The sequence below is a fragment of the Rana temporaria genome, chromosome 3, assembly GCF_905171775.1.
Source record: "Rana temporaria chromosome 3, aRanTem1.1, whole genome shotgun sequence".
In the NCBI taxonomy this organism is placed as follows: Eukaryota; Metazoa; Chordata; class Amphibia; order Anura; family Ranidae; genus Rana; species Rana temporaria.
Genome location: NC_053491.1, coordinates 483,720,562 through 483,732,761, shown reverse-complemented (window position 1 = coordinate 483,732,761; position 12,200 = coordinate 483,720,562).

The window sequence follows — 12,200 nt, the reverse complement described above, 5'->3', positions numbered from 1 at the left end:
GCTCCCCCTGCAGCAGCCGGTGGGTAGGAGAGGAGAAGGGTGATCGGAGAAGAGGGGGGGACAGTCACTGAATCCGATCCCCCTGTGGCTCCCCCTGCGGCAGCCAGTGGGAAGGAGAGAAGGAGAAGGGTGATCGGAGAAGAGGGGGGGACAGTCACTGAATCCAATCCCCCTGCAGCAGCCAGTGGGAAGGAGAGAAGGAGAACTCATCTGCACTGTGGGGGGGGGAGATATGTGGGGCTCTGAGCTGTGATCAGCAGCTTTTTGAACTGCCGGTGATCTGCCGTGCTGGTTCCATGTATCATGGAAGTTCCAGCGCATGCGCGAACTGATGCGCAGAGATGGTTCCAGCTATCGGGAAAGTTCCTTCAAGCACTGCGCAGGTGCAAACTTGCTGACGGAAATCCCCGAACGGCGGCCGGCATCCAGGGCGACGTGGACTTAGAGGAAAGTGGCCAGTCGGCCTCACGTCCTCGCTGCGCTCGGACGGCTCGCTTCGCTCGGCCTCCTGGCTCTTTTTTTAACATCATCCAATCCACGGGGATGTTAAAGAATGAGCCTGGATGCCGGGCGAGGTTCGGAGATTTCCGTCGGGAAGTTTGCGCCTGCGCAGTCAGTGAAGGAACTTTCCCCACAGTGGAACATTGAGGACAAGTCACCTGCACCATAAAGCTGCCCGGACCCCATACAGGAGGGCCGGTTCTACCCCCTCTGTGGCCAATGAACACGCTGAACAGCAATATACATCACAGTGCTGCTAACAGTCACACTCCATCTGATTGGTGGCTCCGGGTCTCACACTGCACTGCTGTGCTGAATAGTAAGAGATGTATTATGGGAGAAGGAGAACACGGGGTTAATCTGTTGCTTTATCTTTCTAAAAGCCTACGAGGGGAAGCCGGGGAACCCAAATACTGTATATGACATTGTCTGGGGGCCACACAAATATCACATTGCCTAGGGGGCCACAAATATATCATATGGCTTGGGAACACAATCTTACGGCACTTCACTGGGCTTACGGCACTTCACTTGGCTCCTGCGCTGTTATCTGTTATTTATTTTTTTCAGCCCTTCCGCCTGGTTGGCTGGTGGAACTGTCTGTCTCCCTCGATGTGGGAGTGGCGGGGGAACACCAGCCAACCAGGCGGAAGGGCTGAAGAAAAAAAAAAAAAAAAACAGAATAACGTCGCAGGAGCCCACGTGAAGTAGGCAGCGATTGGGCGGGCGGTGGAGTGGGAGGGGCGCTGTGCCTCTGTGGTGTGCTGATTGGCCGTATTGGGAGATGACGCCCATCATGCTACACGTGTGTACAGCGCGGCGCCGCCGAGTTTGATTTTCCCCATCTGGAGAATCCGGGAACTGCAGCAAGCCAAGGTAAGCAGAAAACCCCTCTCTCCTGTACCGCAGGGGAGAGAGACAGTGAGCAGCGCCGAGTAGAGAGCTGCTAAAGTAAGTACACCAGCAGGTGATTGGCCTCTGTTCAGCGCTGCTCACTGTCTCTCTCCATCTGCATGGTTAATGTAGGAAAGGGCAGAGCTGGGGGGAGGGGGTGTCTGTGTAAATCTAAAGGGGTCTAGTGGTGCAGAGTGTTGCTGTGTAATGTAAAAGGGGACCAGAGGTGCCGTGTAATGTAAAAGGGGACCAGAGGTGCCGTGTAATGTAAAAGGGGTCCAGAGGTGCCGTGTAATGTAAAAGGGGTCCAGAGGTGCCGTGTAATGTAAAAGGGGACCAGAGGTGCCGTGTAATGTAAAAGGGGTCCCGAGTGCCGTGTAATGTAAAAGGGGTCCAGAGTGCCGTGTAATGTAAAAGGGGACCAGAGGTGCCGTGTAATGTAAAAGGGGACCAGAGTGCCGTGTAATGTAAAAGGGGACCAGAGTGCCGTGTAATGTAAAAGGGGACCAGAGGTGCCGTGTAATGTAAAAGGGGACCAGAGGTGCCGTGTAATGTAAAAGGGGACCAGAGGTGCCGTGTAATGTAAAAGGGGACCAGAGTGCTGTGTAATGTAAAAGGGGACCAGAGGTGCTGTGTAATGTAAAAGGGGACCAGAGGTGCAGTGCTGTGTAATGTTAAAGAGGTCCAGCGTCGGCAGTAAAGCGTCACTATTTTAGCAGCACTTTACTGTCGTTTATGTGTGTGCATGCTGTGGAGGGGGGGTGGCAAAAGTAGTGTAGTCAGGTCAGTGTATGCAATGCAGGACAGGTCAGTGTATGTAGGGACAGGACAGGTCAGTGTATGTTGGTCAGGTCAGTGTATGTAGGGACAGGACAGGTCAGTGTATGTTGGTCAGGACAGGTCAGTGTATGTAGGGACAGGACAGGTCAGTGTATGTAGGGACAGGACAGGTCAGTGTATGTGGGTCAGGTCAGGTCAGTGTATGTAGGGTCAGGACAGGTCAGTGTATGTTGGTCAGGACAGGTCAGTGTATGTTGGTCAGGACAGGTCAGTGTATGTTGGTCAGGACAGGTCAGTGTATGTAGGGACAGGACAGGTCAGTGTATGTTGGTCAGGTCAGGTCAGTGTATGTAGGGTCAGGACAGGTCAGTGTATGTAGGGTCAGGACAGGTCAGTGTATGTTGGTCAGGACAGGTCAGTGTATGTGGGTCAGGTCAGGTCAGTGTATGTAGGGTCAGGACAGGTCAGTGTATGTGGGTCAGGTCAGTGTATGTAGGGTCAGGACAGGTCAGTGTATGTAGGGTCAGGACAGGTCAGTGTATGTAGGGACAGGTCAGTGTATGTAGGGTCAGGTCAGGTCAGTGTATGTAGGGTCAGGACAGGTCAGTGTATGTGGGTCAGGTCAGGTCAGTGTATGTAGGGTCAGGACAGGTCAGTGTATGTAGGGTCAGGACAGGTCAGTGTATGTTGGTCAGGACAGGTCAGTGTATGTGGGTCAGGACAGGTCAGTGTATGTGGGTCAGGTCAGGTCAGTGTATGTAGGGTCAGGACAGGTCAGTGTATGTGGGTCAGGTCAGGTCAGTGTATGTAGGGTCAGGACAGGTCAGTGTATGTAGGGTCAGGACAGGTCAGTGTATGTAGGGTCAGGACAGGTCAGTGTATGTTGGTCAGGACAGGTCAGTGTATGTTGGTCAGGACAGGTCAGTGTATGTAGGGACAGGTCAGTGTATGTAGGGACAGGACAGGTCAGTGTATGTTGGTCAGGTCAGTGTATGTTGGTCAGGTCAGGTCAGTGTATGTTGGTCAGGACAGGTCAGTGTATGTTGGTCAGGACAGGTCAGTGTTATGCCTCGTACACACGGACAAACATGTACGATGAGAACGGTCTGCCGGAGATTTCTGTATGATGGCTGTACACACCATCATACAGAAATCCGCGCGTACACGGCCCTGGAAGTTCAATGCTTCCACGCATGCGAGGGATGGCGGCCGCTCGGACATGTACGGTAAGTCTGTACAGACGACCTAACATGTCTGACGGACAGGATTCCAGCGGGCATGTTTCTAAGCAAGTTTAGAAACATTTGCCTGCTCGAAAACGGTCTGGCGGGCAAATGTACGCTGGAATCCTGTCCGATCGGCCGTACACACGACCGAACATGTCTGCTGAAACTGGTCCGCGGACCAGTTTCAGCAGACATGTTCGGTCGTGTGTACGGGGCCTTAGTGTATGTTGGTCAGGACAGGTCAGTGTATGTTGGTCAGGACAGGTCAGTGTATGTTGGTCAGGACAGGTCAGTGTATGTTGGTCAGGTCAGTGTATGTAGGACAGGTCAGTGTTGGACAGGACAGGTCAGTGTAGGTCAGGTCAGTGTAGGTCAGGTCAGTGTAGGTCAGGTCAGGGTATGTTGGACAGGTCAGTGTTAGTGTATGTAGGGACAGGTTAGTGTATGTAGGGACAGGTCGGTGTTGGTGTTGGACAGGTCGGTGTTGGTGTTGGACAGGTCGGTGTTGGACAGGTCGGTGTTGGTGTTGGACAGGTCGGTGTTGGTGTTGGACAGGTCGGTGTTGGTGTTGGACAGGTCAGTGTTGGTGTTGGTCAGGTCAGTGTTGGTCAGGTCAGTGTAGGACAGGTCAGGTCAGTGTAGGACAGGTCAGGTCAGTGTAGGACAGGTCAGTGTTGGTGTAGGACAGGTCAGTGTTGGTGTAGGACAGGTCAGTGTTGGTGTAGGACAGGTCAGTGTTGGTGCAGGACAGGTCAGTGTGTGTTGGTGCAGGACAGGTCAGTGTGTGTTGGTCAGGACAGGTCAGTGTATGTTGGTCAGGACAGGTCAGTGTATGTTGGTCAGGACAGGTCAGTGTATGTAGGACAGGTCAGGTCAGGTCAGGGTTAGTGTAGGACAGATCAGTGTTAGTGTAGGACGGGACAGGTCAGTGTATGTAGGAACAGGTCAGTGTTGGTGTAGGACAGGACAGGTCAGTGTTGGTACAGGACAGGTCAGTGTTGGTGTAGGACAGGGCAGGTCAGTGTTGGTGTAGGACAGGTCAGTGTATGTTGGTCAGGACAGGTCAGTGTATGTTGGTCAGGACAGTGTTAGTTCAGGACAGGTCAGTGTATGTAGGACAGGTCAGTGTATGTTGGACAGGTCAGTGTTAGTGTATGTAGGGACAGGTTAGTGTATGTAGGGACAGGTCGGTGTTGGTGTTGGACAGGTCGGTGTTGGTGTTGGACAGGTCAGTGTTGGTGTATGTAGGACAGGTCAGTGTTGGTGTTGGTCAGGTCAGTGTAGGACAGGACATGACAGTGTTGGACAGGTCAGTGTTGGTGTTGGACAGGTCAGTGTTGGTGTAGGACAGGTCAGTGTTGGTGTAGGACAGGTCAGTGTTGGTGTAGGACAGGTCAGTGTATGTTGGTCAGGACAGGTCAGTGTATGTTGGTCAGGACAGGTCAGTGTATGTTGGTCAGGACAGGTCAGTGTATGTTGGTCAGGACAGGTCAGTGTATGTAGGACAGGTCAGGTCAGGTCAGGGTTAGTGTAGGACAGATCAGTGTTAGTGTAGGACGGGACAGGTCAGTGTATGTAGGAACAGGTCAGTGTTGGTGTAGGACAGGACAGGTCAGTGTTGGTACAGGACAGGTCAGTGTTGGTGTAGGACAGGGCAGGTCAGTGTTGGTGTAGGACAGGTCAGTGTATGTTGGTCAGGACAGGTCAGTGTATGTTGGTCAGGACAGTGTTAGTTCAGGACAGGTCAGTGTATGTAGGACAGGTCAGTGTATGTTGGACAGGTCAGTGTTAGTGTATGTAGGGACAGGTTAGTGTATGTAGGGACAGGTCAGTGTTGGTGTTGGACAGGTCGGTGTTGGTGTTGGACAGGTCAGTGTTGGTGTATGTAGGACAGGTCAGTGTTGGTGTTGGTCAGGTCAGTGTAGGACAGGACATGACAGTGTTGGACAGGTCAGTGTTGGTGTTGGACAGGTCAGTGTTGGTGTAGGACAGGTCAGTGTTGGTGTAGGACAGGTCAGTGTATGTTGGTCAGGACAGGTCAGTGTATGTTGGTCAGGACAGGTCAGTGTATGTTGGTCAGGACAGGTCAGTGTATGTTGGTCAGGACAGGTCAGTGTATGTTGGTCAGGACAGGTCAGTGTATGTTGGTCAGGACAGGTCAGTGTATGTTGGACAGGTCCGTGTTAGTGTTAGTGTTGGACAGGACAGGTCAGTGTTGGTGTAGGACAGGTCAGTGTAGGTGTAGGACAGGTCAGTGTTGGACAGGTCAGTGTTAGTGTAGGACAGGACAGGTCAGTGTTAGTGTAGGACAGGTCAGTGTTAGTGTAGGACAGGTCAGTGTTAGTGTAGGACAGGTCAGTGTAGGTGTAGGACAGGTCAGTGTTAGTGTAGGACAGGACAGGTCAGTGTTGGACAGGTCAGTGTTAGTGTAGGACAGGACAGGTCAGTGTTAGTGTAGGACAGGTCAGTGTTAGTGTAGGACAGGTCAGTGTTAGTGTAGGACAGGTCAGTGTTAGTGTAGGACAGGACAGGTCAGTGTTAGTGTAGGACAGGTCAGTGTTAGTGTAGGACAGGTCAGTGTTAGTGTAGGACAGGTCAGTGTAGGTGTAGGACAGGTCAGTGTAGGTGTAGGACAGGTCAGTGTAGGTGTAGGACAGGTCAGTGTAGGTGTAGGACAGGTCAGTGTAGGTTGGACAGGTCAGTGTATGTGGGACAGGACAGGTCAGTGTATGTAGGACAGGTCAGTGTCAGTAGGTCATGTGTCAGAAACAACCCTGAAAGACATGCTAGTGTGCCTAAGAGCTTCCTTACACGCTGACCTCATGGAGTGTATAACTGACATGCATACGTTAGTGTGTGTAGGTCAGGTGAGTCGCACTGCGCTAAGCCCCCCCCCCCCCCCCCCGTTCCGGCTTCCGGCTGAAGCCCCTGGTCTTTTTGCTACCTAGCAACGCCCCTGGTGGAAGCCTAAAAAAATAATGTTGCCTGGGGGGCCACAAACATTTTCAAGGGTCTGGTGGCCGAGCCAAAGAGTTACAGAAGAGGCGGCCAACTTGGGTACTTCAGTGGGATGGGGGCTCAAAATGGCAGAACCTGCAACCTATACTGCTATAGTTCACAGCTCATGGGGGAGGAACACTTTGACGTTTAGCCTTGGGTGCTAAAGGAATCTGTCTGGGGCCCCAAGTGTCTTTCAATAACTAAGGATCTTATATGAGGCTTTATTTATTTTTTTGAGACCCAAGTATATCACATTGCTTTGGGACCCCACATGGTCTTAAAGAGACTCTGTCACCTGTCCACTCAAGGTCCATCCCCTTATATTCCCCATTATTGTTCTCCTCTGTTGCTCCATTCCTCCCCCATGTAAGCTCTATGGTGGAATATGTCAGAGCTTACACAGGATTGATGATGTCACCCCTCCTCCATCCCTCATGTGACAGTATACAAGCCTGGTGATTGCCTGCTTAGGCCTGAGCATTGTATGCTGGGAGATAATCACATGATCCCTCATACCCAGGTAATTAGGAACCTAGCAAGGGCTTTGATGGAGCAACAACATACTGGGGGACAGCAAAGGAAAATATATAGGGGGTTTTAGAGTTTTTTTTAAGAGGACCTCCCACTTTACCATAAAAGGACAAAGTGGGTTGAGTCTCTTATCCCGCCTCTGGGCTGGCCAAAGGTTGATCAGTCAGTATGACTATGTTCAGTGGTAAGAGGTGATGGGGTGCACTGATCTGGGGGTGCAGTGTTTACCTGGAGAGATGTACTTCCTGTTATTTATAGACTGCAATATAACAGTGTACACTTCTCCGGCTCTGAGTGTGGATGTACATGGAGACTCTATAGGGGGTGTACGGCTACTGAATTACTTACAGAAGGGGGCGGGGCATTATTTCCTATGGCTCCTCCCAGTACAGGATCATTATGTATAGTGAGAGGGGACAATGTATAGAGTGCTGGACCTGAGACAGAGCGCAGGGTGTAACATGACTTATGGGAGGCACAGATGGAGGTGTACTGGCCCTTTAAGACAGGGGTTGACAAATTTGCTTGGAATCTAGGAGCCAGCTAAAAAAGTTAGGAGCCAGAAAACGCGCCCCGTCCCGACGAGCTTGCGCGCAGAAGCGAACACATACGTGAGCAGCGACCACATATGTAAACGGTGTTCAAACCACACATGTGAGGTATCACCGCGATTGGTAGAGCGGGAGCAATAATTCTAGCCCTAGACCTCCTCTGTAACTCAAAACATGCAACCTGTAGAGTTTTTTAAACGTCGCCTATGGAGATTTTAAAGGGTAAAAGTTTGACGCCATTCCACGAGCGGACGTAATTTTGAAGCGTGACATGTTGGGTATCAATTTACTCGGCGTAACATTATCTTTCATAATATTAAAAAACATTGGGATAATTTTACTGTTGTCTTATTTTTTAATTAAAAAAAGTGTAATTTTTTCCCCAAAAAAGTGCGCTTGCAAGACCGCTGCGCAAATACGGCATGACAGAAAGTATTGCAACGATCGCCATTTTATTCTCTAGGGTGTTAGGATAAAAAATATATATAATGTTTGGGGGTTCTAATTAGAGGGAAGAAGATGGCAGTGAAAATAGTGAAAAATTACATTAGAATTGCTGTTTAACTTGTAATACCAACGGCCACCACCAGATAGCGCCAGCTTACACATCTGGTGGTAATAACTTGTAATACCAACGGCTCACCACCAGATGGTGCCAGCTCACAAAAAAAAAAAAATTTTTTTTTTGCCCCCCCCCTTCCAAGCCAAGTCGCCAGGACCCTATTTCTAGTTGCCATGGCGACCTGGCGCCCGGGATTTGTCGAGCCCTGCCTCACATATGCAGCCATGTCCCTCTAGCCATGTCCCTCACATATGCAGCCATGTCCCTCCAGCCATTTCCCCCATACCTTTGCCACCGAAAGCCGCCGCCGCATGGAGAAAATCACAGCATTCATTTGAATAGCTGTTTTGCCCGCGCATATAGACACTCCCCCTTGCTCGGGATTGGACAGATCACGATCACCCATCCAATCCCGAGCAAGGGGGAGTGTCTATACGCGCGGGAACACTACAGCTATTCAAATGAAAGCTGTGATGTTCCCGCACGCTGTTTAACCCATGCGGCGGCGCGATGCGGCAGGGGGGGGAAGTATTCTATTTAGGTATCAGGGGTATTTGCGCGAGTACAAGTACCGTATTTTCCGGCGTATAAGACGACTTTTTGGATGCAAAAAAATGCATCCAAAGTCGGGGGTCGTCTTATACGCCGGGTACGGTCTCCGTGCAGCTGCGATCGTCATAATTTCAATCAATGGCCCCCACGGTGCGTGGGAATCCTGCAATTCTGACAAAATCCGCCATTGCCTTTTTCCGCAGGTGCTCCTGGGTGGGTGTGATGATGTGGTGGGACATGCGTCTGAGGATTGCGGGGACAACCTGGTGCACGCATCTGCTCATACTGGTTTGTGACATCCCAGCCACAAATCCACTTGTACGCTGAAAAGATCCAGTGGCGAGGAAATGCAGTGTTGCCAGTACCTGCACTGCATGTGAGCGGTGTGTCTGGCTGGTGATGTCATCATGCAGGGCTGTGGCTATTTCCTGGATGGCATCAGGGCTGAATCTAAAAAATACAATACACCTCGGAATCCCCCATGTCAAAGATGTTTATGCGCGTTCGGTATATCCTCTCCCGTGCCCTTCTCCTTCTATGCGCCTGGGTGCACACTAGTATAGCTATGACCATGCCTGCCCCTGGCATGTTGGCATACAGATGTGTTGTCCTGCAAGTGTCGTTGCTCAGCTCGTCCGTAGCGGTGCTGCTGAAGCTACTTTCCAGCTGACCTGCACACGTTTGTTTAGGCCGGACGTACAGCTTACGCGCACCACACGTAGCCTGCGTCGGGCGGACGTACGTTGGGGAATTGGCGCATCTCCCTCATTTGCATATTTGAATAGGAAATCAATGGGAGCGCAAGATGCTCCCAGCGTAAATATGCGCCTACGCTGTCGTAGAAAAGTTGCGCCGGTCGGAAGAAGCCTATTTTCAGGCGTATCTGGTTCTGTGGGTACGGTGCATAGATACGACGGCGCATATTTACACTTACGCCGCGTATCTCGAGATACGCCGGCGTAACTTCTTTGAGAATCTGGGCCTAAAAGAGTGGACCCATGACCAGCTGCTTGAGATCATCCGTTTGGCCCACTCCCAGGTTGACCAAGGCTGTGTTTTGTTTGGAGAGGTGCAACCTTTGATCCAAATATGTGCTGAGCTAGCCCTGTCCTGTGTTCCAGGGGCCTGTGATGATTCCCCCCCCCCCCCTTTTTAGTGCTCATCAGGTGGAATCTCTGGTGTGGCTGCTAGAGGATGATCCCTCATGCTTTGTTGAGCACTATTCAGTTTGTCCCCGGCAAAAGCTTGTGGAATGTATTCACTCAGTACAGACCCTTGTCAGACAGACAGCATGTGATTCATGACAGAACCGTTGTTGCTGTATCGCTGGGTCAAGGCCGATCAGCCATTATTTCCTGTAGTATGTCTGCAATCTCTGACCATCTCCTGTATTATGTGAAAAAAGAAAAAATTGCGCCAGTCTAATTACTGACATTCAAGTCCATTGTGAATAACGCAAATATTAATGTGAAATAAAAGTCCAAAGATTATTGATGTTCCTGGAACAGACAACACCCAGTGCACCGATAATTATAGTGAGCCACCACCACATGGACAGAGGCTTACCAGATAATAGGTAAATAACAGCGTTATTATACAATCCACAGCAGGATATCCAGGCAGTATGGCCACAACACGGGATGGAATCAAGTATGCAGCTCAGATCCTTATGTACTCATCCACAGAGGGATGTGGTTAAATCAGCACAGACAGAACCTCTAAGACCATTCCGGGAGCTCAGCAGCATGTCATGCAGGAAAGAAAGCCGCACATAGTGTAATACGTCCAACGGTGTTTATTAAAACAAGATAAAATCTACTTGCATCAATAAAAATGTAGGAAAAAGAAAAAATCGCGCCAATCTATAAAAATTATTCAGACCTATGTGACAACACAATTAGTGTAGTGAATAAATGTCCAAAAAAGAAAAAGAAATAATGTCCCTGTAGCATGTGAAATATACCACACTAGCATGTGTGGGAAACATTCAAATCCTTATTGGAATAACCATAGTAGTGAGTTATATTAAAAGTCCAAATAGCTGTGAAGTTTCTTGGGACAAACAACACCCGGTGCACAAATGATTGAGTGAGCCACCACCACATGGACTGGGGCTTACCAGAACACATATAAATAACAGCGTTATTTAAAGATTGCAGCAGGGGTCTCCAAGGGGTCTGGTCACAACACAGGATCAATGGATGTACAGCATATATCTTTCACTGGTATCTCCACGGAGGGATAAGATAAACTCGTACTGACAGACTCTCGGACCGTAGCAGGAAACAATGGCATGTCATGCAGAGAGAAAGCCGCACATAGCGTAATACGTCCAAAAAATACTTTTATTAAAAGTGTAAAAACCTACTTACATCAATTGAATGAAATATAGGCACATAAAAACAGTTTGCCGGCCGGCATAGATGGGAGCCCTTCCTCCTTGTATAAACGCGGTGACGTCACTGCACGCCTACGACCCAGACGCGTTTCGTTATAGGATAACGTTTTCAATGGGATGGGCTCTGCAGTGATTCACCGCTTTAAATAACCAGGCCTCGCTTTGATCGCCAGGAACCGGAAGTGGCGAAAACGCCATTTTGGATTTGGGAAAATGTAGCAAAACGGCATGCCTAAACAGGGATGCCTCGAGTGGAAAAGACAGGGAGATCCATGTCTTATGAGGACAGGATTATTTGAGAATTAAACAATATGTATGTGAAAAATAGTGAACCTAATAATAGTAATCTTTATTTAATCGTGATCATTGAACCAACCAAAAATTAGTACCTGCATTACGGACTAAAAACACTGACTCCCCCATGTGGGGAAGCGTGGAATTACGTGCAAAAAGTAGAAAAAATAATAAATTTCAACTTAAAAAGGCAAGAAGGAGAAATTAATACCTCCTTCGCCAAATGTGATCAGAACACACAATAATAGAACACTAAAAAGTGTTACATAGTGAATATACACTAATAAGTGCTAAACTTCAAAATAAACAATAATTATATGTTAAAAAAAACGACATTATTGTTTATCAATAAAAATAGTGACAACAAATAATTATGAGTAAGTGTAAATTAATTAAATATAAACAAATACTCCCAATCGTATCTAATAGGGTGAGTATCATTGGATTCTCAGGGTTAGTGGTTGTATATTCGAGAACAAAACACCATCCTGGTGAGATCAAAGCTAGGCTAAATCAATAACCAAAACATAAAAATATAAAAATAAAAAATATATATACACATGTTATTAATAAATTTATAACAGATCAAGCATTATTAATGAACGCATTCACGTCTGTATCCACGTTAAGACCATGTGGCATATAACATTTAAGGCGATGTATCCAAGCCATTTCGAGCTTGGATATTTCCCTCACCAAGGAGCTACCTCTCCAGTTGGGCTTATAAATATCTATACCCAGGAATAGAGTATTCGACGGGTCTTTATTATGTTTCAACAAATAGTGTTTTGACACTGAATGGTTTTTGAAGCCAGTAATAATGTTGGTAATGTGTTCGTTTAAACGAACGCGTAGTGGCCTCTTGGTCCTACCTACATATTGCAGGCCGCAAGGGCACTGCAACAAATAAA